Here is a 12,091-nt window from a genome sequence, read left to right as displayed (position 1 = left end):
TTTCATACAGTTGAGAAAGATGTTTACTAACTTATGTTTTACTGGCATATACCAGTTAACACTTTCCAGAAGGCTTGTGGCCTCAGTATAATTGCATGTTTTTTTATTGTGTGTTCTTTGTTGTACACCAAGACAATTATTTCTTTTTAATTTAAATGATGTTAAAATGAGTGCAGAAAGGCATGTGTGAATTTTTCCCCAAGCCTGCTTTAACTGTGAGAATTTATAATAGTTGGTGTATTCAGTGGTGCTCTCATGAGCAGTTATCCGATTCCATAGCGAGTGCAATCAGAGCTTTTAATAACCTCTGAAAAACTCTGATCTATCATCAGAAATATTATGGTTGTAGTGACTCATGTCCTAATTTTCTCAAATATTATCGAGAGTAGGTGGAGGTTGGAGATGGATTAGAGAAAAGAATGTGGTGAAGTTTACTCTTACAGACTAGTTGGTAATTTAACTACACAGATTAATATCTCCAATGCATAATCTCGTTCAAAGCAAGGGGATGAAAAACAGCATGTTCATGTAACTCAAGCTTTGAGTAACATGATGGTCAAAATGGCTGTTGTTATGCCACTCACTCACTTGGAATGCAAGAGATTTAAACCATTGAAACAATAATCAGGTTTCTTTTCAATTTTTGGCCAGTCATAATTAGCAGCTTACACTCCTACAAATAATATAATACTGTGTCTGATGCACAGAAATTTCATTGTCCACGTAAATGACGATGAAAAAAAAGCCATCTAAATGGTAATGTAGAATCATGTTATCTGCCATTTACCTAATTTGTTATTTGTAATGTTTTGACTGCCAAAAATAACTTTCAACCAGTGCAAGAAAGGTAACATTTTCTCTGTATGTGTTGATGAAACAGTACCAGTAGAGACAGAGGTAAAAAAAGGACATAAAGTAAATTACGCAGGCAGCTGTTGTGGATTGTTTTGCAGTGTTAAACTTACAGCAGCTATATTTTTCCCTTCTAAATGGAGTTAAAAGTCTCACCATAGTTAAATAATTGGCAGATTGGATGCCAGTTGTTTGTCATGTAACAGGAAAAAAGCCCAACTCTTTGATAAAATGGACTGGGCAGCTTGTTTTGCTGCTGCTTTGCAGATTTATTCTCTCTGAGAAGGTTGTTGCTTTAATGACTTCTTAAAATATTATCCCTCCCTCTGAGCAAGCCTTTTTTGTCTTTTTTTCCCTCTTACTCCCTTTTGTGTATGAAGTGAGATGAAGGGTTTATCACCAAGAAGATTTAGATTAAACTGCATTTTTATACACTTTCTGTTGTTTACTGAGGACTGTTTGCATTTAGCACTTTCTCATGGGTAGGTGCATTCTCCAGAATTTAAGAACTAGTAGTGATTTTATGGTGTTATTTTTTATTCTTTAACCACAGTGGACACTTTCACTGTATTAAAGGAGCTTGAACTGCTGTACGAGAATAATTCCTTTGTATGTATGCACATTTAGAAATTAGTGCTGCTTTTTTGGTCTGTCTTCACAGGCACTGGCTGTGTTATAACTGATTGTGAATACAGCGTGGAGCTTGTGATACAGTTAGTACTGTTTCTGGTCTCTGCTATATCAGGAGAATGTGTAACCAATAACAAGATAATGTCCTAAGAACTTCAGACTTGGAAGATTCTCACATTTCTGTTTTCCAGGGGCAGACTTTCAGTGCAAGCCCTGGAAGAGACCTCTTTGTGGACCCAGTTACACGATCCTGCCGAAGCATCTGGGACCACAGGCAGCAGGTCTGGGCTTTGCAGAAAAAGGGGCGCTCACACCAGCCTCCCATCCACAGAAACTGTACGTACTTCATTCTTTGCAATGTGGCTATGCACCAGGAAGCCTAAAGAGGCCCTGTATCACCTGACTGTATTGCTAGAATCTTGTTTTTGATGCTTGCTACAGTGGGGAGTTAAGAAATTGGGAGATCTTCAGCTGGAAGAAAAGGGAGCTTTGAAATGAGGAAAGCACTGTGATAGCTCTGAGTTGCCAGCAGCTAGTTTTAGTTTTTCAAATTTCTTAAGTTTTGTGGGAACAATATGAGACTGCTTTACTTAAAATTTGGTCAAATACAGCAATTTAAGCAATTCTTTAGCTATAGGTAATTTGAATTATTTCCTCTGCATGTCTAACAAACCAGGACTTGAAATGTTAACTCTAGCTTTCCAAGGCGCTTTGGAAGGGCCTTCTTGTCTGTAATGTGCTAGGCAGTCTGTCCTCATTGTCTTAGGGGTTTTAATCATATTTCTGATGATAAGTTTTTTTTAGTTGTCAGTTTATACAATAAAAACTTCATTTTCCCTATTCACACAGAGCAGCCTTCTCTCAAACAAATTCCATTGGCAGTAGGAGCTGCTCGAGAGGTGTCAGCTTTTATTCTATGGAGATTAAGGTTCAGCTGAGAAGTTGAAAAAGTACTTTGCAAATGATTTAGTGGTTCAAAGTGTAACAGACTTGGGTATTTGTAGGTGTTACAGACATTTTCTCAGTGATGGATAGCTTTATGAAACAAAGCTAATGGGACAAAGACATCGCTGCAGCAATTGTAGTGTGTAGCCTTGAGTTCTCCACCTTTCTTTGTCAAATAGAAGTGAAACAGATGTTAGGTGCTTGGATACATCTGTCCTCCAGTCCCTGGTATCAGTTTACTTTAGAGTGTATTTCTCAGTACAGCTGTTTTACTTCATCAGTTTTGCCTAGCCTGCCTGTTTAGGTATAATCTTCATAGTTCAATAGGTGTATTAAAGATGCTCTAATTTGAATTAGGTATGTTCAGCAGCTTACTACTTGCCTCTTCAGTCTGCTGGGTAACCTGTTAATAAACTTAAAATAACTTAGATATATCAGTATATACTTGGTTTTCTACAGGTGAAGGGACCTTGCTGCCACTTGTAGGGCAGCTTCTGTTGAATTAATAGTTTGCCATTGAACAATTTGACTCTGTCAAGAAGCTGACAGCCATTGAGATATAGCTGCCATCTCCTTGCACTGATCACGATTTCACATCTGTTGTCAGTTGTAACTCTTTGTATTGTAACATTTCATTTGACAGCAATTACTTTGAAATGCACACTTTCTCACTTGTAAACTTCACCTATTAGAGACAATCAAACCCATATTCTCCGTTTTTCAGCACAGCAACAAATGATAACATTTAGAATTCATGTTTTCTTGGATTTAATGCAATATCTATTATCTTGTGTGAAGACATTTTACTGGGAAATCCTATTACATTTCTACTTAATTGAGTTGCGTTTATCATCTATTCCTCTTCTCCCATCCCTACCCAGCAACTAATTACATGAAGCAAAGAAGTAAAAGACCTGTGGACCGAGGTTAGTAAGATAATAAAGCATTTTCTTTATTAATTTTCCTTTTGCCCCATGATCTCAAATGATGAAATACAGCATTGCACTTATCTGACATCCTTATTTTCATCTTGTAAATTAACTTGGCTACAACTTTATGAAAATTTGATTGAAATTCTTCTGGAGGCAGCTCTTGAAAGCTCAGTGTTTGAATTTTTTTTCCTCCTGTGATTTAAATATGCATATGTTCTGAATATTTTGCTTTTAGGCAGATCCTCTCAGCACCAAAAGCATAGTTTGGTTAAGAATTAGATGTAAAAAGAAAGGCTTTATTGGAGCAGTTGGTTGGAAACTTAATACCTTCCTGCACACTAATTAGGTTTCAGTCTTTCTGATGGCCAGCTTGGCCTGGTATTACTTTTGTTATTCTGTTTGAACCAGTGAAGGATCCTTGATAATTCTTAATGCAAAGCATGTGTTTGATTTCTTGCCATAATTTTCCCTGCTCTGAATTACAGAGGAGGTGAATATAGGTACGGGAATACTCTACTGGATCTTATGTTACTCTTAAAGCAAGTCCTGACTGTTTATAACAAATTCACTTTTACCTTCCAGTGAACTTCAGACTTCCATGGTGTGAATTTAATATCTTTAATTTGAATGGAGATTATAATCTCTTGGCAACAGTTCATCCTGAACATGTAGCATGACAAATGTTACAAAAAGCTCTGCCAGACCATTTCAAAAGTGATGGTGGTAATCTGCCATTTCTGGATCTATGCCATACTCAGGAGAAGTACTGTAACTTGGTTTTGATAAGGATGAAATGGCTGCATATCTAAATGCATGATGACAAAGACTCTTTAGACTGAGTATTAAACTGTTGATGACTAAACAGAAAGTGTGATGACTTCCTGATGATATTTGACAGTTATAAAAACAGCTGCCTGGTTGAGTAAGAGAAATCCCAATCTACAAAACTGGAGAAGGGCAGATGTGACTTGTATTTCCTCTATTAAAAAGTAAGAGGATTTGGCGTTTCTTCTTAAAATGCAATCCAAGTGCGTTTGTCTGCAATTTATTTATTAGGATATGGTAGCCTTGCTGATTGTAGAACTGTCTGTTAAATTATTGCTCTGGTTTGTTATAAAAGCTTTTTCCCTTCATAAATGTTAAGGCTTGGAAAAAACTAACCTTAACTCTCCTCAAGAAATAAGTCAGAGGATTTGGAATCAAAAGGAAGAAAATAAAGCTAATCTCTCTTTTCCATTTTTATTATTATTACTATATTTTATTTAAGTTATAAAACTGTTCTTAACCCATGGTTCTCCCTTTTCCGTGGTTCTCTTCCCCATCGCACCAGGGTAGGGGGAGTGAGTGAGCAGCAGCATAGTAGTTGCCAGCTGGGGTTAAACCGTGACAATTGTCCGCAGGTCTTTTGAGTGCCCTAGCTTATGCACAGTGAAGATTATAAATCACCATATACAATAATTAAAATATTTTACTAAAATCATAAGATGTTACCTTAAAAAAAAAAAAGTTGGTATGGGTGAAGCCTCTTTTACAATGGCACCATTACAGTCAATTTTCAGTGAGCTGTCTATGCTGCAAGAGAAGTTAGGAAGCCATATGATCTTGACCTCACCCAGAAACCTTCTCCCAGTGGATACTCACCCAGAGTGAAAAGGCAGCTACTCAGAGGTGTATTTCTGGCAGTAAAGCCCTTATTCCCTTGGATTCTTATAGTGAAATATGTGGGATTTAAGTGTAATGGTATCATAATGATGGGCAGAGGAATGAAGGTTCTTTAAGTGCTCCAATCTATTGTTTTATATTCCCAGAACTAAACATTTCATGTATTTGCATAATAACAAGCCACCAGTTTGGTCAGTTGAATCATGAACTGTGAAAGCCTTTGAGTTTATAAGTTAATAGTTTTCTCAGAATTGCCTTTGCAGAGACTAGACAATCATTATCCTTTTGTGCTGGTCACTTACCTGTCTGGGTTCATGCTGGCCCTGTAAGTTGTGCTGCAACTTACAGAATTTGCAGTGGGAAGGTATTTCCAGCTCACTCGTGTTCTGTCTGTCAGGGCTCTGAATACACTGATAGACCCTAGTGGTACTGATCAGTTTGGCATGCACCTTCACCCACGGCCTTTGACCCACAACCCCGTTTCAGCTCAGCATCTCTCTCTCTGCTAAACACTGTAGGTATGTCTCCCTAGGTCCATGGACCTCCTTCAGGGAGCAGCTGGCTGTCACGGCTCCAGTTCAAGCAGCTGTTGTCATTGCCTTGAGGGGTTGTGAAGCCTCTATCCCTGGAGACAGTCAGAACTGATTGCACACAGCCACTCTGCCCTAACTCTTCTTGCTTTGAGTCAAGGGCTTGGATGCAAAGACCTCCAGAGGTCTCTGCCAACCTCAGCTATTCTGTGGCTCGTGTTTGCTAACACTCCCAAGACTGTCCATTTTAATCAGGGTGGAAATGACTGTGGTTTTGCCTCCACTCTGCATATTGTAGGTCAAATGGTCCCCTATGTCTCAGGAATAGCTTTTCAGAGCTATATTAAGTTCAAAGGTGAATTCCCTATCTTACCACAATAGGCAATAGAAATGATAACAAAGACTGGAAAAAAAGCCCCAGTGTACTAAAGTAGCTTTTATTAAACTTCCATAAAATATACATTTAAAAAATATAGTAATACGCTGTGTAATCTGGGAAACCTCATAGATGAACATTGGCAGCTTCATGATCCTATTAAAACACTCCCTGAACCCACGCATCCCATTGCCAAAAACTTCCTATGCTTTAAACCTTTGTACGTCACGTAACAGTTTGTCTCCAGTTGCATCTTCTGTTTGTGCTTCTTGAATGGGTGTAAGCTTGCCTGGGTTTTTTTTAATCAGGAAATGGGAGCAAGTAACAGTCTCAAGCTGTCATTGTGCACAGAAAACATCGAGACATACCTATTAATCCTGCAGAAGCAGCACGTTAAATTCCTGCTGTTCGTAATCTTCCGTTGGAACCAATATTGGCTAATGGCTTGAATGGTATTACACTTGGCAAAAATTAAACGCATCTTTCATTCTTTCCTTAAGCTATTTCTGTTTCAAAGCACTGTAGATAAGGAGACAAAGTGGACAAAGAATTATTATATGTTGAATTTAAGAGAATAGTGTTAAAATGAGTGAGTTATCAGTTACCTGGCAAATATGATGGCATTTGTCCAGTATTTCTCAACTGGCAAAGAAATGTTCACTCAGTTCTGACAACCAACTGATTTTGATAACACTGTGATAGTTTCTTGAGCATGGGTACAATATGTGGTGTTGAAAAGCCGTTGTTCTCATACTGTGACAGTGAAAATTTGCTGGGTTTAAGGCCAGTGCAACCCTGCCAATGAATAAGGTCTTACATCTTTAGAGGCAGAAGCAATTCTGTTTCCTTCCCAGGGCAATGACTACTTTACATGGAGCTGAGGATAACAGGCAGTATGCTATCAGACTGCTTGCTTACAGAAATGATTGAGCTACTGGCCTTCAGAATCATTGAAGTTGTTTCTTCTTTTTGACAATCCTCCAAGCCCAAAGCAAAGGTATGATTTAGGAAAGCTAGGAATGTGTTTTCTGTAACATCTAAGCTAGGTAGGTCTTTTTTTCTCAAGGGCAAATCGGTTGAATGCCGTTTTATAAGTAGGGGGTTGGTTTAATTGTCTGTGTCTCTATTTGAAGCAATAAACAGTTCATTCTTCCTATGGGTAAGTGGGTGACATCTCACAAAGAGCCAGAAATAGAAACAGCTATTGAGGATGTGCATGGGTGAGAGACCTCTGCTCTGTGAATTGGCTGCTCATGATGAGGCAGGGGAGCACTTAGATTCCCCAGGTGCCCAAGTTTAGACTCACTGTCTTGCTGCATACACTGTGCTGAAATTTGTACTGGCAGAGGCACTCTGAAATGTCACTGGAAATGAGGTTTTGTATCCTGCTAACTTGTCAGTGTTTTCTTGTGACAATACAGAGGAACATGAATGTGATGATCTTACTCAAGCCACAAGCAAACACAAGACACCAGCTATAAGGAAAGAATATTATTTGCTCTTATGCTTTAAGAGTATGCAGATACAGTAAATACTACTATTTATCCTTTAAAAAGTTATGTTGTGGGAAGTCTCCTTTCATCAGAGGCCTGTTCTGCATGCAAAGAGAGAACAGAATATATTCTAAGTATCAGTTAAAACAGTGTACAGTTTAAAATGGCAAGAATAGATTCAAATGGGTGTTACGAATTACATGTAGAAACTTGTTCAGGCAAGTATAACTTAGATCCCACAGCTGGCATAATTCAGGAAGTCAGACCATAGGTAGAACAGAGCTAAGTAGGGTGATTTCCAGTTTCAGCTACAGTTCAAGATTATTCCACAAAGTTTTTTTGCCTTTTTCCTTTATTTTTAAAATACTGCAGATACCAACCTTGCTTTTAACAATAGAAGACATGCTTCTGTATTTTGATGTGTTTGGCTCAGACTTACTGATGTTCTTTCTCATTTGGGAGTGAGGAAGGGGAACAGTGCTGTGATTTAATGTGCTTGCAGATTCAAGAACTGAGTTGTAAGAAACTGACAACTTGGCTGGGACATCGTCTGAACAATGGCAGGAGATTTGCAGTGAGTTGAAATGTCAAAACACATGTATGTACAGGGTCTGTCCAAACCCAATGGTAGGTACATGGTTGGAGAGCTGTACTTCCATCGCCAGTGGTGGTAGCTATGGGTGAAGGTAATGCAGTTGGCTGCTGTTCTTCATGCTTCAGAGTTGTCCCTTTCCGTTTCACCTTGCTGAAGGTCTGGAGAGTATCTTGTTAAGTCTGAAAATAGTGACAAGTTTGAGCAGCCGTCAGCTGATTTGATACTCTCAGGGAAGTACTTTCGTGGTCTCTTAAAAGGCTGCTGCGAAGTGTTTCCATACAGTCTCAGCAATCTGCTGTCTGTGAGTGGATCTTCCTGGATAAAACCAGCTAGTCCCCAGATGCTTATAAGCACTTTTTTCCTTGTGGTACATGCTTTCTGCTTGGCTAGTGACTCACTTGTGACCAGTCCAGCTTCATCCTGGGCCTTCTGAAAGCTCCAATCTCATGTAAGAAGTCACAGCATTCCCTAAGGAAAGAAGTAAGCAGTTGTGACCCTAACACAGTACCCCATGCTGAAGTTTCATTTCTAATAATGAGTACCTCAAAGCTCAGTTCTGACTCTGAACTTGACAGACCATACAAGCCCCATTTTTTCAAGGTCTGTCATTATCTGAATGCTGGAACTTTCAAGACCAAAGTTTTACAGTTTTTAGCCCTTAGCTAGTAATGAGTTCTACACCTTAATAAAAGCTCCAGCAAAGTAAGATCTATCTGCAGTTTCTTTAAAGTCACTGAAGAGTCACTGATTTCATTCAGGCATTGTCAGCAGTACAGAAGCAGCTTCTCAACAGTCTTCTATAAATGAACTTTTACCTTAAGAAACAGCTTCCCATTACTGTTCTCATATAGTTACTGTTTCTATCTAAATCACATAGTTTGAGTTGAAATGTTGTTCACTCCATTATAAAAAGCTTTCAACACCATTTCTGTTGCCTAGACAGAAATTAGCAGGAGGGAGGTTTCACAGAACCTCCCTGAAAACCTATGATCTTTGCAGAATGGACTGCTTATAAAAAGCCTTCCAAATCCTCCTGTTGCTCATACCACAGAGGCCAGGTCTGTGAATGATCTGCTCATAAATAAAAATGACGTGCCAATCACACTTGTTTTTCTCCACCTTCTTAGAGAGGTATTTCACTGTTCAGTGCATAGCTGAACTCTGAAAAACATTCCAGATGATCACTTACTGTGTCAAATTATGCTGTATTAGGTGGCTGATAGGTGGCTATTTACTGGTGTGCAGCTGTAATTCAAGTTACATATGTGGGCTTAGTAGTCATGGCTTCAGACAATGGCAGGAAGTGAGGGAAGTATTCCATTTTAACAGCCAAAGCAGTATGAAAGTAATGGTTAAGAAGTGCCATTTGGGGACAGGGCCACCTGTGGCACTGCTGCAGGGCTGGGGAGGAAGGCACATGCTGCTATGCTGTCCCGCTGGCAAGATGCATTATATGAGATCCTGCCTTCTGCTGGCTATGCTTCTCAAGCACATCTGCTGGCTCACGCTGGCTCCAAGCTTTTATATGACTGATTGGACAAATAACTTCAGGACTGTTTTGAGAAAGCAGTGGTGGCAACCAGAACATTCAGGAGATTTTAATTCTTTCAAGAGGGGAACAAAAGGTAAGGGTTGAATCTTAAAATACTTAAGCCTAGTTCAAAAGTGTGACTTTAGCCACAGTATCTGGAAACCTCTTTTTATGAAGAAAATGAAACACTCATTGCAGTGTAAAAATGCTGCTTTCAAAAAAGTCAGTAGTCTGTAAATGGCAAGGAAGTCAGGCCCACAAGCAACAAATCAAATAGAATGTGTTTTATTCTGCCAGCTGTTGATGTCCTGAAATAACAAAGAGAAATGCTGTAAATATTGCTGTATTGGAACACTGAATCACTGAATCTAACTTTCCTTTTAATTGGACTGTCTGGAGGATGAGCCTCTGCAGTGTCTGGAAGTACCCATGAAAACTCAAAAGGGAGAAAAGGGAATATATTAAAGCAGCTAATTTGTAGCGTGGTGCCACTCTGCCCTTTCTATTCTCCCTATCAACAGAAATCATAACAGGCTAATTCCTCACTGTAAAATGTTCTTTGTTATTTGTACCTCTGAAGCTAATGGTGTGCTGCACAGAGTGAGAAACAGGGAGAGGGACTGGTACTATCAGACAAAATAATCATCTCATTCCCTTGGAGCAGCACTGAAAGGTATTCTGTAAAAATGGTCACCCTCGCAGAGGGGAGGAAAAAGCCTCTCTGCTGCCACATATAAAGCAGAGGAATTTGCCTTTTCTATTGAATATTACAAATCATATTGCTTACAGTTTTGGTAACAAAATTTGATGAAAAAGAGGAAATCTAAATCTCAGAATCTCCTGTTACCTTTATTGATCCCTGTTTGTAATATAAATGTAGGAGCTTTATTGAGGGAAGGACCCCTGAGCACTGGAGTTGATGCTAACACCTGCAGGCTTTAGGCATTTGCTGCCACTCAAGGACTGCAGTGCTATGAGTGCTTCCCCTAGTTCCCAGTCAGGCTGTTGACTGTTGTTGACTTGCAGTAAGAGGTGTTTACCGATCTGTGTCCTTCAACTTACCTCCTGCAACCCTGCTGATGAAGAAGTACTGTTAAAGGTGTGTGAAGTCAGTGTGTCCTTGCAGTAGCGCTACTCCTGGCTGGCACCTTTGTGTTGTAAGGCTGCAGGCAGCAGCAGGGATGCAGAAATTAGAAACAAAGGCATAAAAGAAGGGATGTTTGGAGGTGTTTTGTTGCTCCTGTGTTGGCTGCTACCAAATTTAGGAGTATTTGAAGCTTTTAGTTAAATGGAAAAAAAAAGCAGCAAAGCAGTCCTTCCACAGCCAAACTATAACCTGAATCCCAGCAGCACACAGCACTGCTGCAGGAAGTGCCTTAAAGACTCTGTTATTGCTTCAGCTTTAGTTTATATTCATTGCAACTTTCGTCTTTGCACAGTATAGCCTCGCATTGTGAATGTTATTATCTGCTGGCTTTGATTGTCAGGATTTGTACAAAAATGTTGCTGTTTGACCAGTTGAATTCTGGCCAAGTGCACAACAGCAGGAATTGGGCTCTTCTGCTAATTGCACTGAGCTTCCTACCTGTTAATTTATTTGGATAAGTATTAACAAAAGGCTTTGAGAATGAACAGCTATTTCTGGAATGTGCCTATCGCCTGTCACCATCCCCTTAGACTGTGGTTGTAAACTATGGTTGAAGACTGCTCCTCCAACTCTGAGCCCTGTCTGTTTGTTGTCCTGTGCAATGAGGCTAAAATCTTCTGGAGACCACACTGCAATGCAGGTAGTAATCCTGCATTGAGATGTCTGCTGAGATGTCTGCAGCTCGTTCTGTGAGCGTGGTGTTCTTGATAAGAAACGCACTTCCAGTAGTGTAAGCTAGATTGGTATTTCCTAGTGCCAGAGGTGCTATATGAGACTTCTGTAACGTTTTAAACTGCATTTTTCCCCTTTTCTAGAACTTAGAGCTTACTTGATGTTCAGCAGCATCATAGCATTAAAACTGGCTTTTGGGTTAATTTAAAACAGATTAAATTCTTGAATGGTGGAATCTTAACAGTGCTGTGCTAGATAATGTGCATTTCATTTTCTTTGGGTTTGCATCCTAAATGCCTTCACATAGATGAGGCAATAGTTTGCACTTTCATGCAAGAAAATGAGCTCAGTGGTGATGTATGAAGGAACTTTCCTTGTCTGGTTCCTTCTTTTGTGTGGGTGTGCTTATTTCCAGGAGCAAGAGCACTGAAGACTTCTTTAACTGATGGCTTCATTCAGGTCATCTCAGGGATAGGTAGGGAAGAAAACTATTGACTTAACAGGTGATGCAACCAATAAGATGAATGCATAGCTAAAAATGACATCTCAGGTTTTGAAACATGAAGTTTTCTGGGCTGCAAATAGTCTCTAATATCAAAAAAGTGAAGCTGAACCTTAGCAATAATTCTTTCTTCAGCAGCAATGGGTCTGTGCTGGGATATTTTTAAATCCTAGTTATTGATCTTCTGGAGAGGTGTTGTGTTGAAATAATTATTTCAGAGATTG

This window comes from Neopsephotus bourkii, unplaced genomic scaffold (genome assembly GCF_033783945.1).
Source record: "Neopsephotus bourkii isolate Nb327-2 ecotype Australia unplaced genomic scaffold, CSIRO-AGI_Nbou_v1 NB_795, whole genome shotgun sequence".
NCBI classification, from domain to species: domain Eukaryota; kingdom Metazoa; phylum Chordata; class Aves; order Psittaciformes; family Psittacidae; genus Neopsephotus; species Neopsephotus bourkii.
The sequence above is the reverse complement of the archived record's forward strand: the minus strand, read 5'-3'. Positions refer to the sequence as shown.